This window comes from Heptranchias perlo, chromosome 31 (assembly GCF_035084215.1).
Source record: "Heptranchias perlo isolate sHepPer1 chromosome 31, sHepPer1.hap1, whole genome shotgun sequence".
In the NCBI taxonomy this organism is placed as follows: domain Eukaryota; kingdom Metazoa; phylum Chordata; class Chondrichthyes; order Hexanchiformes; family Hexanchidae; genus Heptranchias; species Heptranchias perlo.
The window spans coordinates 35,815,543-35,831,113 of NC_090355.1; positions in this window are offsets into that span (position 1 = coordinate 35,815,543).

Below are 15,571 nucleotides of genomic sequence, written 5' to 3' on the forward strand. Positions count from 1 at the left end.
GGGCGGCTAGGCACAATAATCCTGAGATCGTGAGTTCAAATCCCACCTGGGCCGTTTGAGAATTTTAATTCAGTTAAAAATCAGTAAAAGTGACCGTGAAGCTGTCGGATTGTCGTAAAAATCCAACTGGTTCACTAATATCCTTTAGGGAAGGAAACCTGCCGTCCTTACCCGGTCTGGGCCTATATGTGACTCCAGTCCCCACACCAATGTAGTTGACTCTTAACTGCCCTCTGAAGTGACCACTCACTGCTCCCAGCGGTTCAAGAAGGCAGCTCACCACCTTCTCGGGGCAACTGGGAGACGGGCAATTAAATGCCGGTCTTGCCAGTGACACCCGCACCCTGAGAATAAATGAAAACAAATACCAGATAATCTCTTTTTACTGATGTTGTTTGAGGGATAAATACTGGCCCAGGACACAGGGGAGAACTCCCCCTGCTCTTCCTTGAAATAGTGGCCATGGGATCTTTTAATCCACCTGAGAGGGCAGACAGGGTCTCGGTTTAATGTCTGATCCAAAAGACGGCACCTCCGATAGTGCAGCACTCCCTCAGTACTGACCCTCCAACAGTGCAGCGCTCCCTCAGTACTGACCCTCCGACAGTGCAGCACTCCCTCGGTACTGACTCTCTGACAGTGCAGCATTCCCTCGGTACTGACTCTCTGACAGTGCAGCACTCCCTCAGTACTGACACTCCGACAGTGCGGCGCTCCCTCAGTACTGACCCTCCGACAGTGCAGCGCTCCCTCAGTACTGACCCTCCAACAGTGCAGCGCTCCCTCAGTACTGACCCTCCGACAGTGCAGCTGACCCTCCGACAGTGCAGCACTCCCTCGGTACTGACTCTCCGACAGTGCAGCACTCCCTCGGTACTGACCCTCCGACAGTGCAGAGCTCCCTCAGTACTGACCCTCCGACAGTGCGACGCTCCCTCAGTACTGACCCTCCGACAGTGCGGCGCTCCCTCAGTACTGACCCTCCGACAGTGCGGCGCTCCCTCAGTACTGCCCCTCCGACAGTGCGGCGCTCCCTGAGTACTGACCCTCCGACAGTGCGGCGCTCCCTCAGTACTGACCCTCCGACAGTGCGGCGCTCCCTCAGTACTGACCCTCCCACAGGGCAGCGCTCCCTCAGTACTGACCCTCCGACAGTGCGGTGCTCCCTCAGTACTGACCCTCCGACAGTGCGGCGCTCCCTCAGTACTGACCCTCCGACAGTGTGGCGCTCCCTCAGTACTGACCCTCCAACAGTGCAGCACTCCCTCAGTACTGACCCTCCGACAGTGCGGCGCTCCCTCAGTACTGACCCTCCGACAGTGCGGCGCTCCCTCAGTACTGACCCTCCGACAGTGCAGCGCTCCCTCAGTACTGACCCTCCGTCAGGGCAGGGGGAGCAAACGAGGGATCCCCAGAGGTTCTGGGCTTTTGACAATTCCATCTGTAATTCCGACATCAGTTTTCCAAGTTGTTTAAAATGCTAAAAGCAAAATACTGCAGATGCTGGAAATCTGAAATTAAAACAGAAAATGCTGGAAGCGTCTGTGGAGAGAGAAACAGAGTTAATGTTTCAGGTCGATGACTTTTCATCAGAACTTGGGCAATTTGATAGGGAGAGATGAAATCACTTCAATGATATAGGAGGATATAACGAGAGGTAAGCAGCCAACAGAGACCTTATGGGTTGAATTGAGAAATAGGAAAGGATCTAAGACTATAGTGGGAGTTGTGTATGGGAGCCCTGGCTGCAGCTCTGAAGTGCTAGATTGTATAAATGCAGAGATTAGACAAGCGTGTAAGAAAGGCACAGTGGTCTTAATGGGGGACTTTAACCTTCACATAGATTGGGGAAAGCAGACTAGCAACTGTCAGAAAGGTAGTGAATTTCTTGAGTGTGTCCGGGATAGTTTTCTACAGCAGTGCGTCCTAGAGGCAACAAGGGGGCAAGCCATACTAGATTTAGTAATGAGTAATGAACCAGACTTAGTTAACAGCTTAACTGTGCGTGAACATCTATCCAATAGTGATCATAACACGATCGAGTTCAATGTAGTGTTTGAAAGGGAAAAAAGTGAATCAGCTGCTAAGATTCTAGACTTGGGTAAGGCCGACCTCAATGGGATGAGACAGAGACTGTCCACAGTAAACTGGGCAAATCTGTTAATGGGTAAAACGACTGATGATCAGTGGGAAATGTTTAAAGAAACATTTAACGTGATACAGAACCGGTTTATACCCCTGAGGGGCAAGAACTCTACTTGCCAAAAAAACAGCCATGGACAACTAAAGAGGTAAGGGACAGTATAAGACATAAGGAAAGGGCATACAAAAAGGCAAAAATGGCACAGATCCTGGTGAATGGGAAAGATACAAAGATCAACAAAGTGTCACAAAACAGATAGTAAGAGCTACAAAAAGAGAGTATGAAAAGAAACTTGCAAGGGATATCAAAACCAATACGAAGAACTTTTATAGTTATGTTAGGAAAAAGAGGGTGGTCAGGAGCAGTGTTGGCCCCTTAAAAACTAAAAGTGGGGATATTGTCATTGACGATGGGGAAATGGCAGACATGTTGAACGGTTACTTTGTGTCAGTATTTACAGTAGAAAAAGAGGATAGCATGCCGGAAATCCCAAGAAAACCAATATTGAATCGGGGACAGGGACTCAATAAAATTAACATAAGTAAAGCAACAGTAATGAAGAAAATAATAGCACTAAAGAGTGACAAATCCCCAGGACCAGATGGTTTCCATCCCAGGGTTTTAAAGGAAGTAGGTGAGCACATTGCAGATGCCCTAACTATAATCTTTCAAAGTTCTCTAGATTCAGGAACCGTCCCTCACGATTGGAAAATTGCACATGTCACTCCGCTTTTTAAGGAAGGAGAGAGAGGGAAACCAGGCAATTATAGACCAGTTAGCCTAACATCTGTTGTGGGGAAAATGCTGGAGTCTATAATTAAGGATAGGGTGACTGAACACCTTGAGAATTTTCAGTTAATCAGAGAGAGCCTGCAAGGATTTTTGAAAGGTAGGTTGTGCCTGACAAACCTGATTGAATTTTTTGAAGAGGTGTCTAAAGTACTGGGCAGGGGAATGTCAATGGATGTTATTTATATGGACTTCCAGAAGGCATTTGATAAAGTCCCACATAAGAGACTGTTAGCTAAGATAGAAGCCCATGGAATCGAGGGAAAAGTACGGACTTGGTTAGGAAGTTGGCTGAGCGAAAGGCGACAGAGAGTAGGGATAATAGGTAAGTATTCACATTGGCAGAATGTGACTAGTGGAGTCCCGCAGGGATCTGTCTTGGGGCCTCAATTATTCACAATATTTATTAACGACTGAGATGAAGGCATAGAAAGTCTCATATCTAAGTTTGCCGATGACACAAAGATTGGTGGCATTGTAAGCAGTGGAGATGAAAACATAAAATTACAAAGCGATATTGATAGATTAGGTGAATGGGCAAAATTGTGGCAAATGAAATTCAATGTAGGCAAATGTGAGGTCATCCACTTTGGATCAAAATAGGATAGAACAGGGTACTTTCTAAATGGTAAAAAGTTAAAAACAGTGGACGTCCAAAGGGACTTAGGGGTTCAGGTACATGGATCATTGAAGTGTCATGAACAGGTGCAGAAAATAATCAATAAGGCTAATGAAATGCTGGCCTTTATATCTAGAGGACTGGAGTACAAGGGGGCAGAAGTTATGCTGCAGCTATACAAAACCCTGGTTAGACCGCACCTGGAGTACTGTGAGCAGTTCTGGGCACCGCACCTTCGGAAGGACATATTGGCCTTGGAGGGAGTGCAGCGTAGGTTTACTAGAATGATACCCGGACTTCAAGGGTTAAGTTACGAGGAGAGATTACACAAATTGGGGTTGTATTCTCTCGAGTTTCGAAGGTTAAGGGGTGATCTGATCGAAGTTTGTAAGATATTAAGGGGAACAGACAGGGTGGATAGAGAGAAACTATTTCCCTGGTTGGGGATTCTAGGAGTAGGGGGCACAGTCTAAAAATTAGAGCCAGACCTTTCAGGAGTGAGATTAGAAAACATTTCTACACACAAAGGGTGGTAGAAGTTTGGAACTCTCTTCCGCAAATGACAATTGATACTAGCTCAATTGCTAAATTTAAATCTGAGATAGATAGCTTTTTGGCAACCAAAGGTATTAAGGGATATGGGCCAAAGGCAGGTACATGGAGTACCGCTGGTTTTTGGCATCACTTGGGTGGAGAGGAAGATGGAGGAGGGAGGATTACATGCTGAATTCATGGAAGGGAAAATGGGCCAGTCAGCAACAGAACCATAATGACCATGGGGTCTGAAGCTCGATGCCTGGTGTGTGGTGAGGGGGCAGTGGAAGGGGAATGATAATTTGGCTCAGCTCCCTGAGTTAGGGACGGAGGGGGGTGGTAAACATGTCAAGAGGGGTCATATAAAGTTGCCAGAAAAAGTAGCAAGCCTGAGGATTGCGAGCAGTTTAGAATTCAGCAAAAAAGGACCAAGAGATTGATTAAGAGGGGAAAAATAGAGTATGAGAGTAAACTTGCAAGGAACATAAAAGTGGACTGTAAAAGCTTCTACAAGTATGTAAAAAGAAGATTAGTGAAGACAAATGTAGGTCCCTTACAGTCAGAAACGGGAGAATTAATAATGGGGAACAGGGAAATGGCAGAGCAATTAAACAAATACTTTGGTTCTGTCTTCATGGAAGAGGACACAAACAACTTACCAGAAATGCTAGGGAACCAAGGGACTAGTGAGAAGGAGGAATTAAAGGAAATTAGTATTAGTAAAAAAATAGTGCTGGAGAAATTAATGGGACTGAAAGCCGATAAATCCCCAGGGCCTGATAATCTGCATCCCAGAGTACTAAAAGAGGTAGCCATGGAAATAGTGGATGCATTAGTTGTCATCTTCCAAAATTCTATAGATTATGGAACAGTTCCTGCAGATTGGAGGGTGGCAAATGTAACCCCACTATTTAAAAAAGGAGGGAGAGAGAAAACAGGGAACCACAGACCGGTTAGCCTAACATCAGTAGTAGGGAAAATGCTGGAGTCTATTATAAAGGATGTGATAACAGGACATTTAGAAAATATCAACGGGATTAGACAAAGTCAAAATAGATTTATGAAAGGCAAATCATGTTTGACAAACCTACTGGAGTTTTTTGAGGATGTAACTGGTAGAATAGATAAGGGAGAACCAGTGGATGTGGTTTATTTGGATTTTCAGAAGGCCTTTGATAAAGTCCCACATACGAGGTTAGTGTGCAAAATTAAAACACATAGGATTGACGGTAATATACTGAGCATGGATTGAAAATTGGTTAACAGGCAGGAAACAGAGGGTAGGAATAAATGGGTCTTTTTTGGGGTGGCAGGCGGTGGCTAGTGGGGTATCGCAGGGATCAGTGCTTGGGCCCCAGCTATTCACAATATATATCAATGATTTGGATGAGGGAACCAAATGTAATATTTCCAAGTTTGCTGACGATACAAAACTAGGTGGGATCATGAGTTGTGAGGAGGATGCAAAGAGGCTTCAAGGCGATTTAGACAAGTTGAGTGAGTGGGCAAATACATGGCAGATGCAATATAATGTGGATAAATATGAAGTTATCCATTTCGGTAAGAAAAACAGAAAGGCAGAGTATTATTTAAATGGTGATAGATTGGGGAATGTTGATGTACAAACCATCCCCACACCTCTACTACTCGCCTTTAAACAGCCACCCAACCTCAAACAGACCATCGTTCGCAGCAAATTACCCAGCTTTCAGGAGAACAGCGTCCACGACACCACACAACCCTGGCACGGTAACCTCTGCAAGACATGCCAGATCATCGACACAGATACCACCATCACACGAGAGGACACCACCCACCAGGTGCATGGTTCATACTCCTGTGACTCGGCCAACGTTGTCTACCTCATACGTTGCAGGAAAGGATGCCCCAGAGCATGGTACATTGGCGAGACCATGCAGACGCTGCGACAACGGATGAACGGACACCGCGCAACAATCGCCAGACAGGAGGGTTCTCTCCCAGTCGGGGAACACTTCAGCAGTCAAGGACATTCATCCACCGACCTTCGGGTAAGCGTACTCCAAGGCGGCCTTCGAGACACACGACAACGCAAAATCGCAGAAATTGATAGCTAAGTTCCGCACCCATGAGGACAGCCTCAACCGGGATCTTGGGTTCATGTCACGCTACACGTAACCCCACCAGCGAACAAAAGTTATCTGTTTTTAATATAACGGGTCATTTGCTGTCTTTCTCTTCCTTCCGGATGTTTCTATGTTTCTGCCTCTCTCTCTCTCTCTCTCTTTTTTTGGTTGTTTGTATATTCGGTGGCCCTGTAGGTAACACCTCTCTGTCTGAACACTTTGATTGCCTTGGCAACGGGCAGTTGGAAAGACTATCTGTAATCACCAGGTATTGTTCTGTGATTTATAAATGCGAAATGTTCGAGGATTTCTTGACATTCACCTGAGGAAGGAGCAGCCTCCGAAAGCTTGTGATTTTCAAATAAAATTGTTGGACTATAACTTGGTGTTGTAAAATTGTTTACAATTGTCAACCCCAGTCCATCACCGGCATCTCCACATCGATGTACAAAGGGACCTGGGTGTCCTTGTACACCAGTCACTGAAAGCAAATATGCAGGTGCAGCAAGCAGTTAGGAAGGCAAATGGTATGTTTGCCTTCATTGCAAGAGGATTTGAGTATAGGAGCAAGGATGTCTTACTGCATTTATACAGGGCCTTGGTGAGACCACACCTGGAGTATTGCGTGCAGTTTTGGTCTCCTTACCTAAGAAAGGATATACTTGCCATAGAGGGAGTGCAGCGAAGGTTCACCAGACTGATTCCTGGGATGGCAGGACAGTCGTATGAGGAGAGATTGGGTCGACTAGGCCTGTATTCATTCGAGTTTAGAAGAATGAAAGGGGATCTCATTGAAACATATAAAATTCTGACAGGGCTAGACAGACTGGATGCAGGGAGGATGTTCCCCCTGGCTGGGGGGTCCAGAACGAGGGGTCACAGTTTCAGGATACAGGGTAGGACATTTCAGACTGAGATGAGGAGAAGTTTCTTCACTCAGAGGGTGGTGAACCTGTGGAATTCTCTACCACAGAAGGCTGTGAAGGCCAAGTCACTGAGTATATTTAAGATGGAGCTAGATAGATTTCTAGACACAAAAGGCATCAAGAGGTATGGGGAGAGAGCGGGAATATGGTATTGAGATAGAGGATCAGCCATGATCATACTGAATGGCAGAGCAGGCTTGAAGGGCTGAATGGCCCACTCCTGCTCCTATTTTCTATGTTTCTATGTCAGGGCTCCTGCTCCCAATCACCAACCACTGTCCTGCTAGCTACAGGCCGTAATGGGAATTACTCGACCAATGAAAATAATAAAAATGCCGACTGATTTTGTTGCTGTGGTTCGTGTCCAATAACTCAAGGGCTGAAGGGTCAGATGCGCAGTAGTTAAAGCATTTGTTCTATTCCCGTCGCAATATTTAACCATTCAGCGTGATTCTTTGGGGATGGATGGGAGGCACAGGTTGAAATATTCAATCTTACCAGCAATTGGCGGGCGGGGGGCATGGTTATAAAGGGAGATTTGAGAAATTAGGGCTTTTTCCATTGGCGGACAAGGTTAAGGGGCGACCCGATGGGGGACTTCAAAATTATAATGTGTTATGAGGGGGTAAAAATAGTGAGAGATTGTTTCCATTGGTCAGCGAGAGAGTAACGATAAACACAAGTTTAAGATGATCGTAAAAAGAATTAAAGGGGAGGTTAGAAACATTCTTTATACAGAGGATGGTTCGAATGTGGAATTCTCTCTCACAAACTGATGGTGAAACAAAGTCCAGAAATTATTTTAAAAGGAAATTAGAGAGTTGCTGAGAAAGAGGAAAATTAAAGGATGAGGGGAGTGAGCAGGAGAGTGGGATTAGACTGGGTGATTCAGGTGGTGGGTAATACTAGCACAAACTTAATGGGCTGAATGGCCTGATTCTGTGCTGGATGCCACTGAACTACAAACACTCGGTGTATGATTTACAGCTGCTCGTGAGATGAGATTTAACGTGCCATTGAAAAATTATTTTCTCACATGATAAACGTGAAGATAAAAATGAGAATACTGAGCGGACTCTGTCTCGGACAGGCTGAGCTGACACTCGGTCTCGTTTGGTCGCCACATACCCGGGCACTTTTGATGATTTCTGTGAAGTTATCCAGAATAGATTTGATGTCGTCTTTCAGCCTTTTGTTGTAGGATTGGAGCATGAGCTCTTTTGGCCCGAGACCACTCCCAACAGCCTGGGGGGCGGCGGCCAAACGCGGGGCCGAGGCTCATCGCTCGCAGCTAGGCCGCAGCGCCTGCGGAGCTCCGTTACTATGGAAACCCCGCCCGGGCCCACACTTCCGCCTGGCCAAACCAGGGGAGGAGCACTTCCTGTTTAGGTGACGCGCATGCGCGTTGCAGGTCACCATCTGCCCTCGCTGCTGTTTACTGAAAGCGCGGGAACGGAGGCCGATGGAGGGAGAGAGAGGAATGAGGAGGGAATGAGGGGGGAATGGAGGGAGAGAGGGGGAATGGAGGAGGGAATGAGGGGGGAGAGAGGGGAATGGAGGGGGGAGAGAGGGGAATGGAGGAGGGAATGGACAGAGAGAGGGGGAATGGAGGGAGTGAGTGAGGGAGAGAGAGGGGAATGGAGGGAGAGAGTGAGGGAGAGAGAGGGGAATGGAGGGAGAGAGTGAGGGAGAGAGAGGGGAATGGAGGGAGAGAATGTGATTGGGGGGATACCAGGGGGAGATCGTGGCCCAGAAGAGGGGAACGGTCACGCTCTCCTCCAATGAAATGCGCCCTCACCAAACCAAACTTGCAGCTCCAATCATGTCAAATAGTCAATGCTGTGGATTTGTTAAATACAGCCTCATTATATTCTGACATCTAATTGGTCAGGAGGTCGGAGACGGAGAGTGGGGATAATGGGTATGGACTCCAGTATGGTCCCCCGGGGATCTGTACTGGGGCCACAGCTTCTCACTGTATTTATCAATGACTTGGATGAAGGAATCGAGAGCCATATATCCAAGTTTACTGACGACACTGAGTTAGGTGGCAGAGTAAATAGTGTAGATGGGAGCAGAAAGTTGCAAGGGGCTATTGATAGATTGAGTGAGTGGGCAAAACTGTGGCAGATAGAGTTCAGTGTGGGGAAGTGTGAGGTCATCTAATTGAATGGTGGAATGGGCTCAAGGGACTGAATGGCCTCCTCCTGTTGCTGTAAATGAATGCATCTACTTAACATCATTGGTAGGAGAAACAATCCCATTGCTGCTCATCGCCTGCGCACCCTGTTCCCTGGGTCATAACCACATGGAAACCTGTTATCGCATTCTAGCGAATCAAGTCATTGTAATCAACATGAAGCCCACGGGTTTTTGCCAAACTCTTTCATCAAAGGAGAGGCCCCTTTAACTGGATGGGTCACACCATGAGATCACAGGCTGAGGCCCCTTTAACTGGACAGGTCACTCCGTGAGGTCACAGAGCAAGCCTCACCCTCACTCCGCATCACGGTGAGATCAGACATCACGAGGTTTGTAAACTGGGTCAATTTGAGGCAGGAGGTTGGACAACGAGTTTGAGTGAAGGAAAGGGAGCTGCACTGACTGGGACTAACTGGCTGATCTATCTCGGAGTGAATGTGGTCGGGTAGAAGATCTGAACAGCTTTACTTTGTGAAGAGAACGCAATCAATGAAAACCTCATCAACCAGCAGATTGGACAGAAGGTTGTGGACATTGAAAGGTTTGTCTTAACGAGTTTATCTTGTCTCATTTGTGAAAGTCACAACGAGCAATATGGACAGTTTAACAGACCCAGTAATATTGATGCACAGTCGGGTGGAATAGTTGAATTTGTTGTCACTAGAAGAACTTCCATGGCGTTGCTCGTAGGTAGTCTGGGGTCTGGAGCCTGATTACTGCTCGATACTGAGCCCCACACTCAGGTCCCTCCCTGTTGTCCCTCACTGACCAGGTGCCCCCTGTCCTTGAGTTTGCTGCTCACTCCCTGTTCTGTAAATGTAGACGACATCTTAACGTCTATGGTGGATCTCCCATGGCATTGCTCATAGGTAGTCAAAGACTCAGTGTGGATTTATGAAGGGTACGTCATGTCTGACGAATCTAATCATTTTTTTTGAGGGGACCATTAACATGGTGGACAGGGAGTGTCTGTGGATGTTTATTTGGACTTCGAGGAATTTGATAAGGTTCCGCACAGGAGATTATTGGTGACAATGAATGTTCATGGAATTGGAGATAACCTTGTGACATGGATTGGTAACTGGTTGTGAGAGAGGAGACACAGAGAATAGGGATAAAGGGAATGTTCTCAAATTGGCAGGATGTGACCAGTGATGTCCCCCGGGGATCTGTACTGGGGCCACAGCTTCTCACTGTATTTATAAATGACTTGGATGATGGAATAGAGAGCCGAATGTCCAAGTTTGCTGACGACACTGAGTGAGGTGACCCAGTAAATAGTGTCGATGGGAGCAGAAAGTTGCAAAGGGACATTGATGGATTCAGTGAGGGGGCAAAACTGGGGCAAATGGAGATCAATGTGGGGAAGTGTGAGGTCACCCACTCTGGGCCTAAGAAAGACAAATCAGGGTATTTTCTAAATGGTGAGCAGCTCGGAACTGTGGAGGAGCCGAGAGATTTAGGGATCCATGTACAGAAATCACTAAAAACTAGTGAACAAGTACAAAAAATAATTAAAACAGCGAATGGAATGTTAACCTTTATCCCAAGGGGGCTGGAATACAAAGGGGTGGAAGTGATGTTCCAGTTTATATAAAGCTCTGGTCAGACCCCATCTGGAGACTACGTTCAGTTCTGGAAGGATATATTGGCCTTGGAGGGGGGGCAGCGCAGATTCACCAGAATGATACCGGGGCTAAAAGGGTTAAATTATGAGGACAGGTTGCACAGACTGGGCTTGTATTCCCTCGAGTGTCGAAGATTAAGGGGTGATCTAATCGAGGTGTTTAAGATGATTAAAGGATTTGATAGGGTCGATAGAGAGAAACTATTTCCTCTGGTGGGGAGAGTCCAGAACAAGGGGGCAGAACCTTAAAATTAGAGCCAGGCCGTTCAGGGGTGATGTCAGGAAGCACTTCATCACACAAAGGGGAGTGGGAATCTGAAACTCTCTTCCCCGAAAAGCTGCTGAGGCTGGGGGTCAATTTTCAATTGAGGGTATTAAGGGATATGGAACCAAGGCGGGTAAATGGAGTTAAGATACAGATCAGCCATAATCTTATTAAATGGTGGAGCAGGCTCAAGGGGCTAACAATCCCATCGCTGCCCATCGCCCGCGCACCCTGTTCTCTGGGTCGTAACCACATGGAAACCTGTTATCGCATTCTAGCAAATCAAATCATTGTAATCTAAATCAAGCCCAAGAGTTTTTGCCAAACTCTGTTTCATCAACTGGACAGGTCACACCGTGAGATCGCAGGGTGAGGCCCCTTTAACTGGACAGGTCACACTGTGAGATCGCAGGGTGAGGCCCCTTTAACTGGACGGGTCACACTGTGAGATCGCAGGGTGAGGCCCCTTTAACTGGACGGGTCACACTGTGAGATCGCAGGGTGAGGCCCCTTTAACTGGACGGGTCACTCCGTGAGGTCACAGAGCAAGCCTCACCCTCACACTGCGCATCACAGTGAGATCAGACATCACAATAGGTTTGTAAACTGGGTCAGTTTGAGGCAGGAGGCTGGACAACCAGTTTCAGTGAAGGAAAGGGAGCTGCACTGACTGGGACTAACTGGCTGATCTATCTCGGAGTGAATACGGTCGGGTCGAAGATCTGAACAGGTTTGTGAATCGGTCATTGGAAGTATCGCTCGCCCGCTGACAGTTGTTGCTGCAGAAGGTTTGTTTCGACCTGTAGTTCCAGTGACCGTCAGGGTGAGCACCAGTAAAATCTACTGTAGTGACCGTGCAGACAGAAAGGCTCAAATCCTGATCATCTGGAGCTTGGGCTTAGCCTCAAACAATGAGACTGAAGGAGTCGGGGAGAAACTCTTGACCGAGGGGTTACTGGTGTCGTCTGGACTGGTCAATCCCTGGGTCCTTGCCAAGGACCTCCTGGGTCAGCTGGTTCAGGTACTGCCATCTAAAGCACTCTGAGAGTGTCAGACAAGCTCCTCTTGTGCCAGTGATCCTGGTTCACCTGAAGGCGTGGCAGCCATTCTGGATCTTCTCTCTGATTCTGAAGAAGGTGTCAATTGTCCAACTCCAGAACTGGTGGAATCTTCTGCCTTTAATACTCAGGTGGCATCAGAATCTGTGGCCAGTAACGTCACAAGAAAAGAAACAAGTCGATAAGTTTTGCCCCCAGCATCTGCATTAAGCATTTCCAGGTTAAATGGTTTACGATACGTGTGGAGCCATAAAATGCCTGTAGTTGTCCTTGTTGCAATCCTGTGATTTTTGTGAGTAATTTTTTTTCTGCCACAGGTACACGGTTGGTACGAGGATGGGAGAGAGGAAATGGGCGTTTTGATCAAACCACCCACAGACTAAAGTTGTGAGTAAGAAAAGGACAAAGACAAGTGGATCTAATACGAGGGAGAGAGAGCACATCGCCACCGGAATCGAATCAATGTCAGCAGAGATCCCACAAAGGAGGGAGCAGTGCAACTGGAAATCTCCTCACCCCATCCCTCTGCGTCTCATCCATTTCTCGGTGCCAACTCTGCATCTTTTAATTTGTTTTTTAATTGAAGGCCACCTACCAACCCCCCAAAGACCGATCTAAACATGCATCCAATGACTGGAGCTGGTGTTAAACCCACTCTCTCCCTTCTGTCCCATTTCTTTCCCATCCCAGATTCCCAGCTTTAGCAAAATCTGAGGGTTAGGGTTAGGAACCTGTTATCCCTACCTCCTCCGCCTTGACTTATTCTGACATCGATTTGCATTGTTAATTTGCTCTCCTCCTCCGCAGTCCCCTGGGCTGGACCTCCACGTCCAGCCGTCTTGTCCCAGCATCGGCATCAAGCACCAACCCTGCTCCAACTCCAGGCTCAGTTCGGCACTGCTCGGGGTTAACTGCACTGGCACTGGAGAGGGCCCAGTCCATACAGTCATCTCCGACCGGTGTCGGCTGGAGCTCCACCTCGGGACTGAACAGGAAAGTCTCGAGGAGGACGCTCCGGTTGTTGTCTCAATGGTGTAGAGTGGGACGGGCTGGTTAAGGCCACTCGCCAACCAGTCCCTGCCATCCCAGTCCACACCATCGGGTGAAGCCCCGGTACCAACTTGTACCGAGGCCTCCCGGGATAAAGAGGAAGAGTCCTCCTCTGGCACCAGCTGACTCTGAGGTGTCCGTGCCGACTGGTGCCAGAATCAGGCTGGTTCCCCCAAGCGCCGCCAGCTACTGTTGGTGAGTCCTTCACCAGAGGCATCCGTCATGCCCTCTGGTGACACCAACCCAGCCCCGGGACATTGGTCTCCAGTTGGCGCCAGCTCATTTGGGGGCACCACCCTCTGAGGACTCGACCCCGCTCGGGGTCACCTATGCTGCGGGTGAGTTCCACTTTGGTGAGGGCAGTCACAGGTCTCCGTTCACTTTTCATAGATCTGTGTCTCCCCCCCCGCCCCCCCCACCACTGTGGAGCCACCGTCAGCCGCTCCCTACAATTCCTGAGGGGCATCCAGGTTCCAAGGGCTCTCACTCCCAGGGAGGTTACGTGTGCCTCAGTGGCACCTCCCCCGAGTGGCAGGGGCTCATGTCTCGAGGGTTTAACTCGATCGGCCCTTGTGTTCATGGGCCCGTTGCTGGTACAGCCGCCCTCATCCCTGTTCCCAGGGGCTAACTATCAACCTTCCCTGTCGGTTCAGCCCGAGGAAGCTGCCCGGAGGCTTCCCGCCTTCGGAAGCCCAGTTGGGAGCCTGAGTCGGACCACGACCTCCAGTCGCTGAGGCTTTTTCATGTATTCAACACAAGGGTGACCCAGAGTCTGAAACTGTCGGTTCCGGAAGTCCCTGCCCTTCCGTTGGTTATGGCCAAGGTAGTCAGTGTCCATAGTGCCTCCGCCACCCTGCTTCACACCTTGCAGTTCACTGATCCAGCTGGCGAACTGCAATCGTGAAAGCACCAGAAGGAAGGTCACCGCCCAGCAAACTCGTCCTGTTCTTCCTGCAGGGTTTGGCACATATCCCACATTCCCTGCCACCAAATCCACTGGGGCCGGCTTTACTTACCGGCAGGCAAATGTTTTGCGGGTGAGTTGAGGGAGCAATCCCTGCCACAGAGTGAGGACCACCTTCAGAGAGCATCACTGCAGCAGCAGGCCGTGTGGGTGCCCTCAATGTAGGAGCAGCGTCCATCGCCCAGTGGATCTTGTATCGCCAATTAGCTTGTTAGCAAACCTTGGGGTTCCTTCAGGAACTGCAGCAGCAACGACTGCAGCTGCCGTTTGATGCTGAGGGCTTCTGTGGCGAGCAAGTGGAGGAGCTGCTGCAGGGCTACAAGCATCTCCAGCAGAACCTTCAGGCATTCCCGCATTGGCACTCGGGGTGAGGGGGGTAACATTGTCTTATTTTGTAGCTTAGCCCACACCCCATCTTCAGGGACAGCAGCCTTTTCGAGGCTTTATCCGGACCGCAATGTCCTTTGTACCAGGCCAGCCCGTCATTCCAGATTAGGACCTAGAATTGAGGGAGCTCGCAACAAGTAACCTTCGAGACCCTGTCCAGCTTCACCTCCCCAAGCAGTAATTCTGACTTGATAGCCCACCACAGGTCTGGATGGGTGGGCCATTTCCAGTCCTTCCCTGTGGAAGTGGATTACTCTGGACGCATGGGTGCAGGAGACCAGGAGTAGTGAGTATCCTCGGCGTTAGCAGCTTGAGCCTCCATGTTTTTCACAACATGGTTTGGTTTGACCATCAGAGGAACCATCTACCAGTGGGCATACTGGCAGGTGACATCATGGTCTTCTACCATCCACACTGAGAGTGAGTGAGTGATCGTCATCCAGAAGGCTCAACTGTTGGGGATATTTCTCCAGTTGAGTCTTGCTCCGTCAGTAATGTTTCCACAGGTCTCCTTTGTCACAGCATCTGAACTAGAGCTGGTGGTCCTGGGAGCACAGTGTTCTCCAGGGGTTGGTGCTACAGCCATCAGGCTCTTCAGCTAATGCTCTGACATACGGGTGGGGGTCACATTCAGGGAGAATGGGCTTTTCTAGGCCAGTGGACATGGATGGGTTCACTTGGCATTTCAACAGGCTCGAGGCGTGAACGGTACAATAGGACATTATCCACTTTCAGACTCGGTGCGGGGTAAGTCAGTGTGTCTCCAGACAGACAATATGACATTCGTCCGGTTTGTCTACAAACAGGGTGGGACTCCCTCCTGGGTCCTTCTGTCAAGATGACACGTTGCTTCCCATTGGTGCTTGAACGACGGGGTGACACTCTTGGTGCCACATTTGGCC